At 40.5% G+C, this 14,550-nt stretch overlaps 1 protein-coding gene across 3 annotated transcripts in view; it reads left to right on the top strand.

The window, feature by feature from the left end:
* ZFAND3 (zinc finger AN1-type containing 3) overlaps nucleotides 1–14,550 on the top strand; it is a 346,984-nt gene that overhangs the window by 27,717 nt on the left and 304,717 nt on the right. The window lies entirely within an intron of this gene.

The raw sequence follows: 14,550 nt of genomic DNA, 5'->3' as shown, positions 1-14,550 counted from the left end.
TTGGAAGTGATAAAGTGTGGTTTGAAACCAGCATGGTTATAATTTTCCCACTTATTTGTCTTGCTTATCCTTCAAGATGCTTATCTTTCAGAAGTTTATGGTGAAATTTCTTTTTTTCTGGTTAGATTTTAAAAATGAAACAAATTTTGGAATTTGTTTTAGAATTTGAACTTTCCTGTATTCTGGGGTGTGTTCAGTGTTCTTTCACCTCTGCACCTATGCTCTTGCAATTTCCTCTGTTACAGTATGTCTCCCATCATCTATCCAAGGCTCTTATTAAATACCTGTACCACTTTTTCTGATCCTACAATAAATGTTGGTTTTCATTTGCTCCGCTTACAGCACTGGCTTGTGTGCACATGTCTTGAGTTCATTGTAAGCTGTTTGAGTGCTGAGACCATCTCAGACATCGTTATTTCTTCCACAGTACCTCATACTATGCTTAATGTCTTGAATGAAATATACTTCTAGGTGCACAATATTCCATTGAACCCAAGACTTAGCAGAAACTAGTGAGTGTTATAAAAAAGTAGAAAATGATAATATGAAGAAAGTCATCGAGCATCTAATAATGGCAGCTGATATTTCTATAGCACTATATAGTATACAAACTCTTTTACCTAAGTTCAGTTGTACATTTTGGCTACTTTTGGGATGGTTGATGGTATTTTCTCTCCTTAACAGCTGAGTAGAGAGAGTTGAGAACTTGCTCCAGCTCCTCATCTAGAAAGAGGTGGAGCTGGAATTCAAATCTAGTATGTAAGTGTTTGAAGCGATAGTGTAATTTTATACTTGTGATTTTTATTCAGCTAGGTTCTGCTTAGGAAGAAACATACCTGAGACACAAAGTAAGTGGAAAGACCATAATTGGCCTAGTCGGTGTTGTTCAGTGGTTGAGCATCGACCTAAGAACCAGGAGGTTATGATTCAATTCCCAGTCAGGATATATGCCTGGATTGTGGGCTTGATTCCCAGTAGGGGCCGTGGAGCAGGCAGCCGATCAATGATTCTCATCATTGATGTTTTTATCTCTCCCTTTGCCTTTCTGAAATGAATTCTTGGCTTAAGAATTCTTGGCTTTACTAAAATAATTTATTTTTCTGGTGGTACATTAACCAGAGAGTTAATTTGCAACAGTTTGATTTAATATCATTCTTTGGAAATGTATTGGATGTGAAAGTTCCTTTTTATATTTTTATCTTTTGAGACTTTAAAATATAAGTTTTAACTGTGTAAAGATTTTTGCCCAAGTTAATAAATGTTAATAAATTTTATCAGTTAGCTTCATACTGGATGGAATATTCTTATTTAGTATTAGACAATCAAATCAGCACTGTAGACACAGAAAATGATTTGAGTGACTATTTTCTCAATTCTCTATAGTATGGTACATAATTAGTACCATTCTAGATGGTAGGAGAGAAGTTAATCTATCACATAAAAGGATGCCTTAAGAATTAGTTTGGCAACTATTGCTCACAGCTAAATCTATTCAAAGAACTAAGACTTTAAAAAACAAGAATGGTTTTGAAAAAAATAATATTTCTGTGAAAATTATATGAAGTTCTAATTTCATTGTCCAAACATGGTTTCATTGGAACACAGTCACATTCATTTACTTAACTGTTGACAGCTGCTTTCGACTGCCAGTGGCAGAATTGAGTAGTTGTGACACAGAGACCATGTGTTCTGAAAAGCCTAAAATATTTATAAAAAAGATTTGCCAACTTCTTCCTTATGGCGTTAGTACTTAATTTTTTTCCTGTGGAACCACAATTGAGAAAAGCTAAGACTACCAATGAAGACACCTGTTAGATTGCTGTAGCATTCTTTGTATTTAAGGCGGTGGCGGGGGTGGGGGGAGGCGGCCAGTTTGTGTATCACAACTGTTTTGAGAATTTGATCCTCTTTTTTGCACTTGGCTTTGACAGTTGATGCCTGGATTGGGCACCCAGGTTTTCTTTTGTTCTAACATGCTGAGTTTGACTAATCTATTGTATTTGACACTTTGAAAACCACTTTTTAAATGGCTTACATTGAGTTTTGCTTTTGAGAAGCTACTAGTTGGCAATTCTAAACTGGACAGATTGAGGCCAGGTAAAGCCTGTAGGTTCCTGTCAGACAGCAGTGAAGTTAAAAATCACCTGCTGTCAACACTAGGTAATTTTATTATCATTTTCACTTTTAAGTAAATGGAGAATCATTAGATTCCTGGAGCTGCAGCATTCAATGAGGAAAATGAGTAGTCTGCCTCTGTGGAATATTTCCTTTGTCTCTGTAGCCTCATCATAAATTAATGTTTGCTAACCTCTTTTTGGCTTTGGTTAAAAATTATATCTCTGGTAAGTTTTTGATTAGAACATGCAGAAATAGAACTGCTTGAATTGTCATAACTTAAACTAGCCACGTAACTTTTAAACTGGAGAGGGAGCTGTCTAGCTTAGAAAGTGACTGAGTTTATCAGTGAAGAACTGAAAAAAAACAAAAACAAAAACAAAAAACCCACAAAAAACAGGAGGGATGTATTTGCTGCCTTAATGCTGGTAGTTTTATATTATGTGAAGCCATAGACAATTGTAGAAAGGGATAAGGGATAAGAGAATTGTTGAGAAAGCTGTCGACTTCTTCCTTTAAACTTCTGTTTTGTGTGGAACTTTTAGAACTTTGATCTAGCTTTGACAAGTGAGGTTCCTAAACATATTTTCCTTTAGAAGTAGATCTTTAAATAAAAAATCAACTCCAAGGTTGGACAGAAATCTTCCGGCACATCAGCCAATAGTGTTGTATTTTTCAAGTAATTGAAAAAACTGCCTTGCAAGTTGAGATAAATTAGCTCAGATTCTACATTCTTACTGCCCTTCTGCAGTATAGCCAATGGCCAGAAAGATGGTGGATGGAGGAGAGGTGGGGAGTGCAGGTGCACCACATCCTAGAGCTAGAGCTCTCCTTTTTGAGTTGCTTTGTGCTACTTCTTTTCTCCTTTTGTCTTACCCCACCCATTTTTTGGTGGTGGGGAGTAGTAAGTAATTTATGAACACCTATCTGCTGGGGTCCAACCCCAGCAGGTCTAGGGGTCCCCAAAGGTGTGGACGGAGTCGGCGAAGAAGGAATGACACAGAGGCAGCGTTCAGGTGATAATCATAGCCGGGTTCTCTTGTCAGGGTCTCCAGCCAAGTTCTGTTCAGGATCTCCAGCAAAGTTCTGGTTAGGATCTCCAGCCAGGTTCTGTGTCCATGTTCTCTTGCTAGGTTCTCCAGGTTCTCCAGCCAGGTTCTGTAGCCATGTTCCCTCGCTAGGTTCTCCAGCCAGGTTCAGTCACCAGGTTCTAGTCAGGTTCTCTTGCCATGTTCTATCCAGGTTCTGTAACCAGGTTCTGTCTCTAGGTTCTTCAGCCAGGTTCTCTCGCTAGGTTCTGTAGCCAGTTTCTGTCCAGGATCTTTTGCCATGTTCTCTCCAGCGAAGTTCTTCTGTCTCTAGGTTCTGTGTCCTGTTGTCTTGTTACATCTGTATTTATACCAGTTGATTCCAATCCTATCAATCTCTATTCCAAAGGTTAGGGCGTTTCTTATCTCCATTCCAGGGAGTAAAGATTATGTAGCTTAAGCATGATTGTTCGTAGTTAAAGTGATTAATTACCTGCCTGGCACTTAGTTAAGGGTTTTATTCCCTCCCTAACTTCAGGGAAAAATACCCACCTGGGGAAACAACCTTTCTCGGAGAGGTGACCGTGGTTAAAACACATAGCGCCAAGAAGGTGAGCAAACATTAAGAACAGTATGTCATATATGCCAGGTCCCTTGAAACATATGCTGTGCAGATGTTTCTTTCCTGCAGCGACTGTGTCAAGCAGCAAGGATGGACCGGCTCCCGGCACCTATCATCCCCAAATTATTTGCCTCACTTAATAATTTACACCTGTGCTGTTAGTATATTGATTTTAAAACTTTGCCAGGTTTAAGATGAAATAGAGTTGTGATGATAGTAGGAAAATGTGCTGAAGGATAGCTGATGGACTTAAAACTTGACTTAATCAAGTGCATTGTGGGAGGGATTATGATGGTCCCTAGGAAAGAATGAGTAGTGAGGCTTTGTGGGTTCTGCCACCCTCTCCCTTTCTTTTCCATAGTCTCATCTAGGTATGGATTCTTTCTCTGCCTTATCCCTTCCTCTCTCCTCTCTTCCCCTCCTCCTTGGTGCTGCCACTACTGTCTGCTGCAGGTACCTATAAGATGGCTGTGTTGTAGTAAGCAGCAAGTTGAGCAATGGATCATTAAAGAGAACACTAGAGGCCCGGCGCATGAAATTTGTGCATGGGTACATTCCCTAGGCCTGTCCTGTGATGAGGGGGCCATCTTCCTCAGCTGCCAGCAACTGGCCCTGCCCCCTGCCCCCTGCCCCCACCTACCCCCGGTTCCCTGTTTGCCATTGGGCAATTGGAGGCTGCTGGCCGGGAGGAAGAACCAAAAGCATAGCCATTCCTGCCCCTCGTCAGCCCTGCCTCCCGCTGCCGGTTGGCTTGGCCTGGTGCTGCCCACGTCTGCCACCACCCACCCCAGGTTTCCTGTTCCCCATCAGGCGATCAGGGCCTGTGGGCTAGGGGTAGCTCCTGCGTTGAGCGTCTGCCCCCTGGTGGTTAGTGCACATCATAATGACTGGTCATTCTGCCGTTCAATTTGCATATTACCCTTTTATTATATGGGATTTTATTATATAGGATTGTGTTCACCCTGGGCACAGTCCCATTAGGTTTACTATTCAATGGGGGCTTGCTTCTAGCCCTTGAGTAACTTATCCCAAAGGGAATATAGATAAGAATAAACATATATAATTGAAACATAACCACTAATACATAAGTGTTAGCAGAAACAAGATGATTTCTTTTCAGTTGAAGCTCTTTGGAGCCAGTCAGGAGAGGCCTTTTGGAAGAGGTTAGATTTTCTTTCTGTGGAAGAATATACTGAGATTAATAAAGAGATTTTAAAAACTGGGATTAGGAATGGGATTGGAAGTGAATTAGTCAACAGATGTTCTGCTGTTGACTTTTTGCCAGGCATGGTTTTAGGTACTGGGGGTATAAGAATAAGTCTCTGCCCTCATGTAGCCTATGTGAGGGTGACATATCTACTGGGTGATGCAGTTACTTAATGCAGCAGAGGGCCTAAGTGAAGTTATGGTGGGAAGTAGTCTAAGAAATGGGATAATGTCCCCTCTAAAAAAAGGCCATGGTGAGTACTTTTAATTTTTTTTGTTAATCCTCACCAGAGGATATTTTTTCCATTGCTTTTCCAGAGAGAGTGGAAGGGTGGGAGGAAGAGGGGGAGGGGAGGTAAAGAGAGAGAGAGAGAAACATCGATGTGAGAGAGATACATCTGGTTGCCTCTCACATGTGCCCTGACCAAGGGCAGGGAGTGAACCTTCAACCCAAGTATGTGCCATTGATTGGGAATCAAAACTGCGATCCTTCCGTGCTTGGGCCACCTCTATAACCACTGAGTTATAGTGTGGAATAGTGTAACAACACTGCTCAGGGCCCCTCTCTGGTTTTGTTAGTCAAATGAAAAGCAACACCATTCCTTTCTCTTCTGGGGGTTGTGGGTGGCGGTGCAATGACTTTATGAATCTAAAATCTAGGTTGCATTTCTTTTTTCTTTTTTTTTTAAATAAATCTTTATTGTTCAGATTATTACAGTTGTTCCTCCCCCCCCCCCCCAATAGCTCCCGTCCACCTGGTTCCCACCCCATCCCCTGCCCTTACCACCCCCCCCCCCCCACTGTCCTCGTCCATAGATGTATGATTTTTTTCAGTCTCTTCCCACATCCCCACACCCCCTTCCCCCTGAGAATTGTCAGTCTACTCCCTTTCTATGCCCCTGATTCTACTCTATTTACCAGTTCATTCTGTTCTTCAGATTTTTTATTCACTTGATTTTTAGATTCACTTGTTGATAGATATGTATTTGTCACTTTGTTCATAATTTGTATCTTTACTTTTTTCTTCTTCTTCCTCTTCTTAAAGAATACCCTTCAGCGTTTCATATAATACTGGTTTGGCGGTGATGAACTTCTTTAGCTTTTTCTTATCTGTGAAGCTCTTTATCTGACCTTCAATTCTAAATGATAGCTTTGCTGGATAGAGTAATCTTGGTTGTAGGTTCTTGCTATTCATCACTTTGAATATTTCTTGCCACTCCCTTCTGGCCTGAAAAGTTTCTGTTGAGAAATCAGCTGACAGTTGTATGGGTACTCCCTTGTAGGTAACTAACTGTTTTTCTCTTGCTGCTTTTAATGTTCTCTTTGTCTTTTGCCCTTGACATTTTAATTATGATGTGTCTTGGTGTGGTCCTCTTTGGATTCCTTTTGTTTGGGGTTCTCTGTGCTTCCCGGACTTGTAAGTCTATTTCTTTCACCAGGTTGGGGAAGTTTTCTGTCATTATTTCTTCAAATAGGTTTTCAATATCTTGCTCTGTCTCTTCTTCTGGCACCCCTATTATTCGGATGTTGGTATGCTTGAAATTGTCCCAGAGGCTCCTTGCACTATCTTCATATTTTTGTATTTTTTCCTTTTGCTTTTCTGGTTGGGTGTTTTTTGCTTCTTTGTATTTCAAATCTTTGATTTGATTCTTGGGATCCTCTAGTCTGCTGTTGGATCTCTGTATATTATTCTTTATTTCAGTCAGTGTATGCTTAATTTCTAATTGGTCCTTTTTCATATCCTTGAGGGTCTCACTATATTTCTTGGAAGTTTCTAGAAAATTCTTGAGTAACCTTATAACCATAGTTTTGAACTCTATATCCAATAGTTTGCTTTCCTCCATTTCTTTCATTTGTGACCTGTTTCTTTGTCTCTGCATTTTTTATGCTTCGCTGTGTTGATAGAGTGGCTTTGTGTGCTAGGTGTCCTATAGGGCCCAGTAGCTCAGCCTCCCTAATTACTTGAGGTGGACACTCTTGGTGCACCCCTTTGTGGGCTGTGTGCACAGTCTTGTTGTAGTTAAGCCGTGATTGCTGTTGGTATCACTGAGTGGAATGGACCTCCAGGCCAATTGGCTGTGAGGACCAGTTGTGTCTACAATGGGAGAACTTCTGTGCTGGAGACACCTTTATGGGGAGGATTTGCTTCAGTGGGGCTTTGGCGCTCACTGAGTGTGCCCAGGTTTTTAGGTGGAGAAAGGCCAGGCCATTCATATGCAAAAGCCTCTGCGCCCAGCTTGGGTGGGGTTGTAAATTGAGTAGGGCAGGGTTTCAGGGAATCACCAGGGTGGAGCAAACTGCAATGGCTGCCAGTCTGCTCTGCCTTGTAAAGGTCCCAGAGTCTGTGTCCTGTGGCCCCCTGCAGGAACAATGACTGCTGAAGCACCTCTGTGAGAAAGCCGCCCTCACATTCCGGCCCAATGCCAGACAGTCCAGTTTCTCTCCGTATGAGTCTGGGTCCCCAAATTCTCACCCGGAACTGGAGTTTAGAGCAGTCAGGACCTTTTGTCTCCCTCCTGATTGAAAAAAACAGCGTACCCAGCTGCTAGCTCCTTTCGCACGTGCCTCCTTACCTCCGCTCTTCCGCACCTCTGCACCTCCTACTGGACTCAATGCACTTTTCTCTTTCCTTCTAGTTGTAGAATTTCCACTCAGCCAGCCTTCCCGTGGTTCTGGATGGTATTCGTTTTGTCTTTTAGATGTAGTTTTAATGTGGTTGTGCGCAGCTGCAAATTCAGGTGTTTACCTATGCTGCCATCTTGGTTGTCTCTGTATTTCTTTCTTTATTAATTTTTAAAAATATGTATTTTTATTAATTTCAGAGAGGAAGGAAAAGGAAGAGAGAGATAGAAACGTCAATGATGAGAGGGAATCATTGATTGGCTGCCGCCTGCACGTTGGACCGAGCCTGCAACCCAGGCATGTGCCCTTGACCTGCATCGAACCTGGGACCTTTCGGTTTGCAGGCCGACGCTCTATCCACTGAGCAAAAGTGGCTAGTGCTGGGTTGCATTTCAAAATGGGCGAGCAGCCTGACTGGCATGGCTCAGTGGTTGAATGTCAACCTGTGAACCAGGAGGTTTGATTCCTGGTCAGGGCACATGCCAGAGTTGTGGGCTTGATAACCCAGTATGGGATGTGAAGGAGGCAGCCAATCAATGAGTCTCTCTCATCATTGATATTTCTAGCTCTCTCTCCTTCTCCCTTCCTCTCTGAAGTCAGTGAACATATATTTAAAAACAAAATGGGAGAACATATGTAAAACTTTATATATTATGAATATACACAGTTAATGTACCTTGTAATTTTTGCTGCCTTACTCTTTGAGGTATAACTAGGAAGAATTTTCGTTCTGGATAGAAACTGGAAAATAATGACTGTTCATATTCAGGCATAATACTGCATTATGCTCTTCTCCCCCCCCCCCCCCCTCGTGCCCCCCCGCCCCAATTCAAGGTTCTTAGAGTTTACACACTGGAAATACAGCTAGGCAAAAACCTAGAAGTTGTCCAAAGAATAAAGACAAGTTAAAAGTTCTTCTAGCAAAAAGTACATTTTGAGATTATATTAGTCTTGAATTCTTAGCCCTATCATTGATCCAGGATGGTTATCTGTCAGTGCATTATGCTTTTCTTGAACTCTGATATTGCACACAAGGATGATCCAATAACCTTCCATTTTTTCCTTGGTATTGGTTCAGTTCCTTCTTTGTCCTTATTTCTGTAAGCTCATTTGCATGGCTTTAAGTAGAAACATTCTTTTTGGATCCATGACCTACCTCCCTCCCTCCCTCCCTCCCTCCTTCCTTCTCTTCCTCCTTTCTTTTCTTTCTTTTAATCCTCACCTGAGGATATGTTTATTGATTTTATAGAGAGGAAAGGAGGGAAAGAACGAGAGAAGGGTGAGGGGGAGGGAGCCAGCCATCAATGAGAGAGATGAAATTACTTTTCATACTCGCTCCAATCAGGGACCAAATCTGAAACCTAGGTATGTGCCCTGACTAGGAATCAAACCCATGACCTTTCAGTGTTAATTCTCACGTGAGGATATTTTCCCATTGATTTTTAGAGTGGAAGGGATGGGGAGAGCAGAGAGAAACATTGATGTGAAAGAGACACATGGATTGATTGCCTCCTGCATGCACCCCTACTTGGGGCTGGCCAGCGATCAAGCCTGCTTGGGATCAAGCCTGCAGCTGAGATATGAGCCCTTGACCGAAATCAAACCCACCGTGATTCTTTAATCCATGGGCCAACGCTCAATCCACTGAGCCAAATGGCTAGGGCTCCCACAGCTTTTTTATCCATTCATCTATTCACGGGCACTTGGGCTGTTTCCAGATCTTACCTATTGTAAATAATGCTGCTATGAACATAGGGGTGCATATATTGTTTCTGATTGGTGTTTCAGTATTTTTAGGCTATATTCCTAGAAGTGGCATTGTTGGGTCAAATGGGAGTTCCATGTTTAATTTTTTGAGAAAACTCCATACTGTTTTCCATACTGCACCAGTCTGCATTCCCACCAGCAGTGCACTAGGTAGGGTACTGTTTTCTCCACATCCTCTCCAGCACTTGTTTGTTGATTTATTGGTGATAGCACTTCTGACAGGTGTGAGGTGATATCTCATTGTGGTTTTATTTTGCATTTCTCTGATATTTGTAATATTGTCAACAATTTAAAAAAAGGGGGGAGAAAGAAAGAAAAAAGAAAATAAACCCTGACCACATGATGCCTGTTGGGCTTATTCCAACCAGGCAAACCTTGGGCATGTTAGCTCCACCTGGGGTCAAGAATGGGGGGTGGGAGTGGGAAAAAAAGAATGGGGGTGTGTGTGGGAAGTATAATTCAAATGGGTGCTGTTACAAGTGACAAACCCCATTCAACCTAAAAACACATTTTATTGGAAGCACATGGGAGTTATATATAGACCCTAGAGTAGAGTAATTAAGCCTCAAGAAAGAAAGGAATCCAGGCTGCCTGTGACCTGTAGCAGGATGAGGGTCAGCTTCTTCTGTGCACTGCCTAGCATGGATCAACTACAGCTGTGGACTGCCTCACTTTATGTGGCTCAAGATTCAAATTACTACTAACCCACAAATGGCTACAGTGTTGGTGAGAATGTGGAGCAACTGGAACTCTCCTGTGTTGCTTGTAGGAATGTAAAATAATATATAGATACTTTCTCAAAAAGTTAAACATAAATCTAACATGTGACTTAGACATTCCACTCGTATGTATTTACCCAAGAGAATTGAAGCCACAAGTTGACACAAAGTCTTGTACGCAAATGTTTGCAGCAACATTGATAGCCAAAAGGTAGAAACAATCCAAATGCCCATCAATTGAATGGATAAACAAAATATGACACATTCATACAATGAAAAATAAGTTGGCTTATAAGCGTAACCAATGGACATCAGACATTGGGGGGTAGGGGAGGCCAGGGGATTGTCAAGGGCAGGGGAAAAAAGGAGACATATGTAATACTTTTTGTAATACTTTAAGCAATAAAAAAAATAAAATAAAAATCAAGTGAATAAATAATCTGATGAACAGAATAAACTGGTGAATATAATAGAATTGGGCATAGAAAGGGAGTGGACTGACTATTCTCAGGGGGAAGGGGTGTGGGGGGTGCGGGAAGAGACTGGACAAAAATCATACACCTATGGATGAGGACAGTGTGTGTGTAGGGGGGTAAGGGCAGAGGGTGGGGTGGGAACCGGGTGGAGGGGAGCTATGGGGGGGGAAAAAAGAGGAACAACTGTAATAACCTGAACAATAAAGATTTAATTAAAACAAAAAACAAAAACAAAATAGAAACAAAACAAAAAAAAACTTGTAAAAAAAATAAAAAACATTTTTATTAAAAAAAGTAAAAAGAAATAAAGTATGATGTATATATTAAACTAAATAAAAAGGAATAAAGTATGATACACACGCGCACGCGTGCGCACACACACACACACACACACACACACGTGGCCAGATTATTATGACCACCTGACGTTTGTAGGCAAATTAGCTATAATTTCACGCTGAAGTTGCTAAAGGGCCAGACCATTATAAACATCTGCAAAGCACAACATACCTAAGTATTGTTGCTGATCAAGTTCATCCTATCATGTTGATGGCGTATCCCAATGGAGATGGCTTCTTCCAACAAGACAATGTGCCATGCCACGGTGCTTGTATTGTGCAGGAGTGGTTTCAAGAACATGAGGGAGACTTAACCTGCTTAGGTGGCCCCCACAATCACCAGATCCCAATCCAATTGAGTATTTGTGGGACAAAGTTAAAAGAGCCATCAGGCAGCTGGTTCCACAACCATCAAATCTCCCAGAACTGGACAGTGCTATTCATCCGGCATGGTGTCAGATTCCTCGCATCACCTTTCAACATCTCGTGGAGTCAATGCCAAGAATAATCGCAGCAGTATTGAAGGCGAAAGGTGGCCCAACGAAGTACTGATGGGGTGGTCATAATAATCTGGCCGGTCATAATAATCTGGCCACTCAGTGTGTGTGTGTGTATAGTGAAGTGATTGTCACAATCAGTTTACCATCAATCACCACACATAGTTACAAACTCTTGTGATGAGAATTTTTAAAGCTCTTTCTTAGCAACTTTCAAATATACAATGCAGTGTTGTTACCTATACTGATCATACTGTTCGTTTAAGCCTCAGGACTTATCTTAGGAAGTTTGTATGTTTTGATCACCTTCATCCATTTCACCCCTCTCCCCTTCTTTTTGGCAACCACTAATCTGTTCTCTGTAACTATGAGTTCCTTTTTCTTTTTGTTTTTTAAAAGTGAGATTATATACAGTAATTGTATTCTCTGTCTGATTTATTTCACTTAGCATAATGTCTTCAAGTTCCATCCATGTTTCAAATGGCAGGATTTCCTTTTTTTTCATGACTGAATTATAGTTCATTTTATATAGATAATACATTTTCTGTATCCATTCATCTACCGATAGATACTTAAGTTGTTTCCATGCCTTGGCCATAGTAAATAATGCTGCAATGAATATGGGGGTACAGATTTCATATTGAGATAGTGATTTTATTTCCTTTGGATAAATACCTAGAATGGAATTGTTGGACCATACTGTAGTTCTATTTTTAAGTTTTTGAGGAACCTCTGTGCTGTTTTCCATAATGGCTGCACCTGTTTACATTCCCACCAACAGTGCTAACGGTTAGAGTCTTTTTTGTATGAAGACCAATTAAAGAAAATTGTAAAGTAAGACTTGTCAAGCCGAAACCGGTTTGGCTCAGTGGATAGAGCGTCGGCCTGCGGACTGAAAGGTCCCAGGTTCGATTCCGGTCAAGGGCATGTACCTGGGTTGCGGGCACATCCCCAGTAGGAGATGTGCAGGAGGCGGCTGATCGATGTTTCTCTCCCATCGATGTTTCTAACTATCTCTCTCTCCCTTCCTCTCTGTAAAAAAATCAATAAAATATATATATAAAAAAAAAAGACTTGTCAACATTTTCATATATATGTAATATTTTTCTGTTGAAGTTATGCTTTTTAAACACATAAAACAATATCTACAATTGCAAGTAAGCATTTTCTTAGCTTTTTAACTGAAGAAATTCCCTTTTTGCTGAAAATTCAAAAGCTACATATTTCACATGCATTCTAATATCTGTAATGCTTTTATCTTTAAAATATTTTATATCAAATGAGACTATATGTGTAGGATATGGTTTGAGTATTTTTAGTAGAAAAGGTAAATTGGCCTCTGAATTCAGTTGCAGATTAGTGATACAAAGGACCGGCTTTTTTTAGAGCTTCATAGGTGATTAGGAAGCTGGAGGGAAGCGTGCTGCCATTGGGAATGGAGAGCTGGCTTGAATAGGATTGGGTTACAGAAAATATGGCCCATAGGCAGGCATGGGATAGAATGGTAAGTGCACAAATTTCTTTGCCCAAATGGTGGAACTGAGAGTGGAGTTTTCACCCTTTAGTCTTTTTGAATCTCTGGATAAAGCATTACTTGATTTTTGGTCTGTGTGCCTCAGTGCCAGATTCTGCCTATTGTTAAAGTGGCATCTTCTAACTGGAACCTTTTGATAGCAACAGCTCTGCCAGTTCCAGACTGATGGTGATACTGGTTGGATTGGAGTGATAGAGAGGAGAGTTTAAAAAAACCTGAGGAAGTTATTGGTTGAGATTATCATTCTTTGAATATTTTACATTTCTTTCTGAAATTAGAGTCAAGGGTGGTATTTCAAAGTGTTGCTATATAGTTTGCTTAACATTGTTACATGATATGGTACTTGAAGGAATTCTGAATTTCCTTGATAACTTTACCCTTTTTTTCTTATATGATTAACAGGAAACAAATTAAATCTATAAAGGGCTTAATTTTAAAGACATAATCCAAACATATCTGAATTATTGGAATTAAAGAGACATTTGAAGTTATAAATTGTCTTATCCATAATGTAGTCATGATAAAGCTATTTTGTTGACTACTTGATTAAAAATTTAGGTTATCCAATGGTTTTCATAGGACACTCCCGAAGATTGTTGAAGGCAGACATTTTGAGTACAGAAGTGTCTGAGATACTGTTGCACTCTACTTGGTAGTGGATTATCCAGTGGCCTGTGAATTTGCTGTGTTGCTTGAAGAAAAGAGGTTCTTATTTTTACTTCAGTCACTGTAAATGTCAGTGAGAGATACTACTGTCGTCACTGACTTTCAGCAGTAGTAGGTCAGGTAAGAAATTCACCAAGCCTTTTAGGAACTTGTGTATAAAGGTCATTGTGTTATCATGAAACATATGGGCTCCTTTATAAAGATCTGGGATGTTTACATAGAAAACAACTCCATTTGTGGAGAAGGCTTATTTTATCTTAATTATTTTCTGTGTTGTCCTAGAGAAATGATGACTTCCAGTCAAATGTTCACCTTTGGGGAACACAAAAAACTATGCATAGAAATAATTGGTGTATAGGCAGCTGGGTGGCAAAAGTTAAAGAAAATTCCTTCCTGTCTTTTTTTTCTGTAGTTCTGTTAGAGATTATTTGAAGAGACTTGAATTTCCCTGTGTGCTTTGAAGTGAAGTGCATGTTGTGCAGTAAAGAAGCAAATCCAACCTCATTGTGGAACTTGCTGGCTGTGGGTGTATCACAGATGGAAAGATGTTAAGACAGCATTCATATTTTCTTGCATGAAAAATTCATATGAATCAGAAACTCAGAAGTGGCCATATCATCTGGTTTCTCCGTTAAGGAGCTGTGGTCCTAAGTTTCCAGCTGGCAGCTGCTCAATTAAGGCATTGACAGGTAGCAGGTTAGAGATACCAATTTAAAAAATACCTTGAATTACCTGTTTATCTGCTGCATTTTAGACCAGTGGTTTTACCCTTTCTTCTGTGTGGCACAGCTATTTTGAGGAAAGGGAATTTGAGGTTCTTCTTAATGTGGATTTAAATTTTTTTTATTCCACATTATTATTACTTATCCTATTGTATTCATCAACTAATGAAATATAATAGCCATTTGAGTATCTTACTATTTGGTGTAATCACCTTAAATGAGTGAAATGACTGGAAAA

Source organism: Myotis myotis, unplaced genomic scaffold (genome assembly GCF_014108235.1).
Source record: "Myotis myotis isolate mMyoMyo1 unplaced genomic scaffold, mMyoMyo1.p scaffold_m19_p_7, whole genome shotgun sequence".
NCBI lineage: Eukaryota > Metazoa > Chordata > Mammalia > Chiroptera > Vespertilionidae > Myotis > Myotis myotis.
Note: the sequence above shows the minus strand (reverse complement) of the source record. Positions and strands in the feature narration are given on the sequence as shown.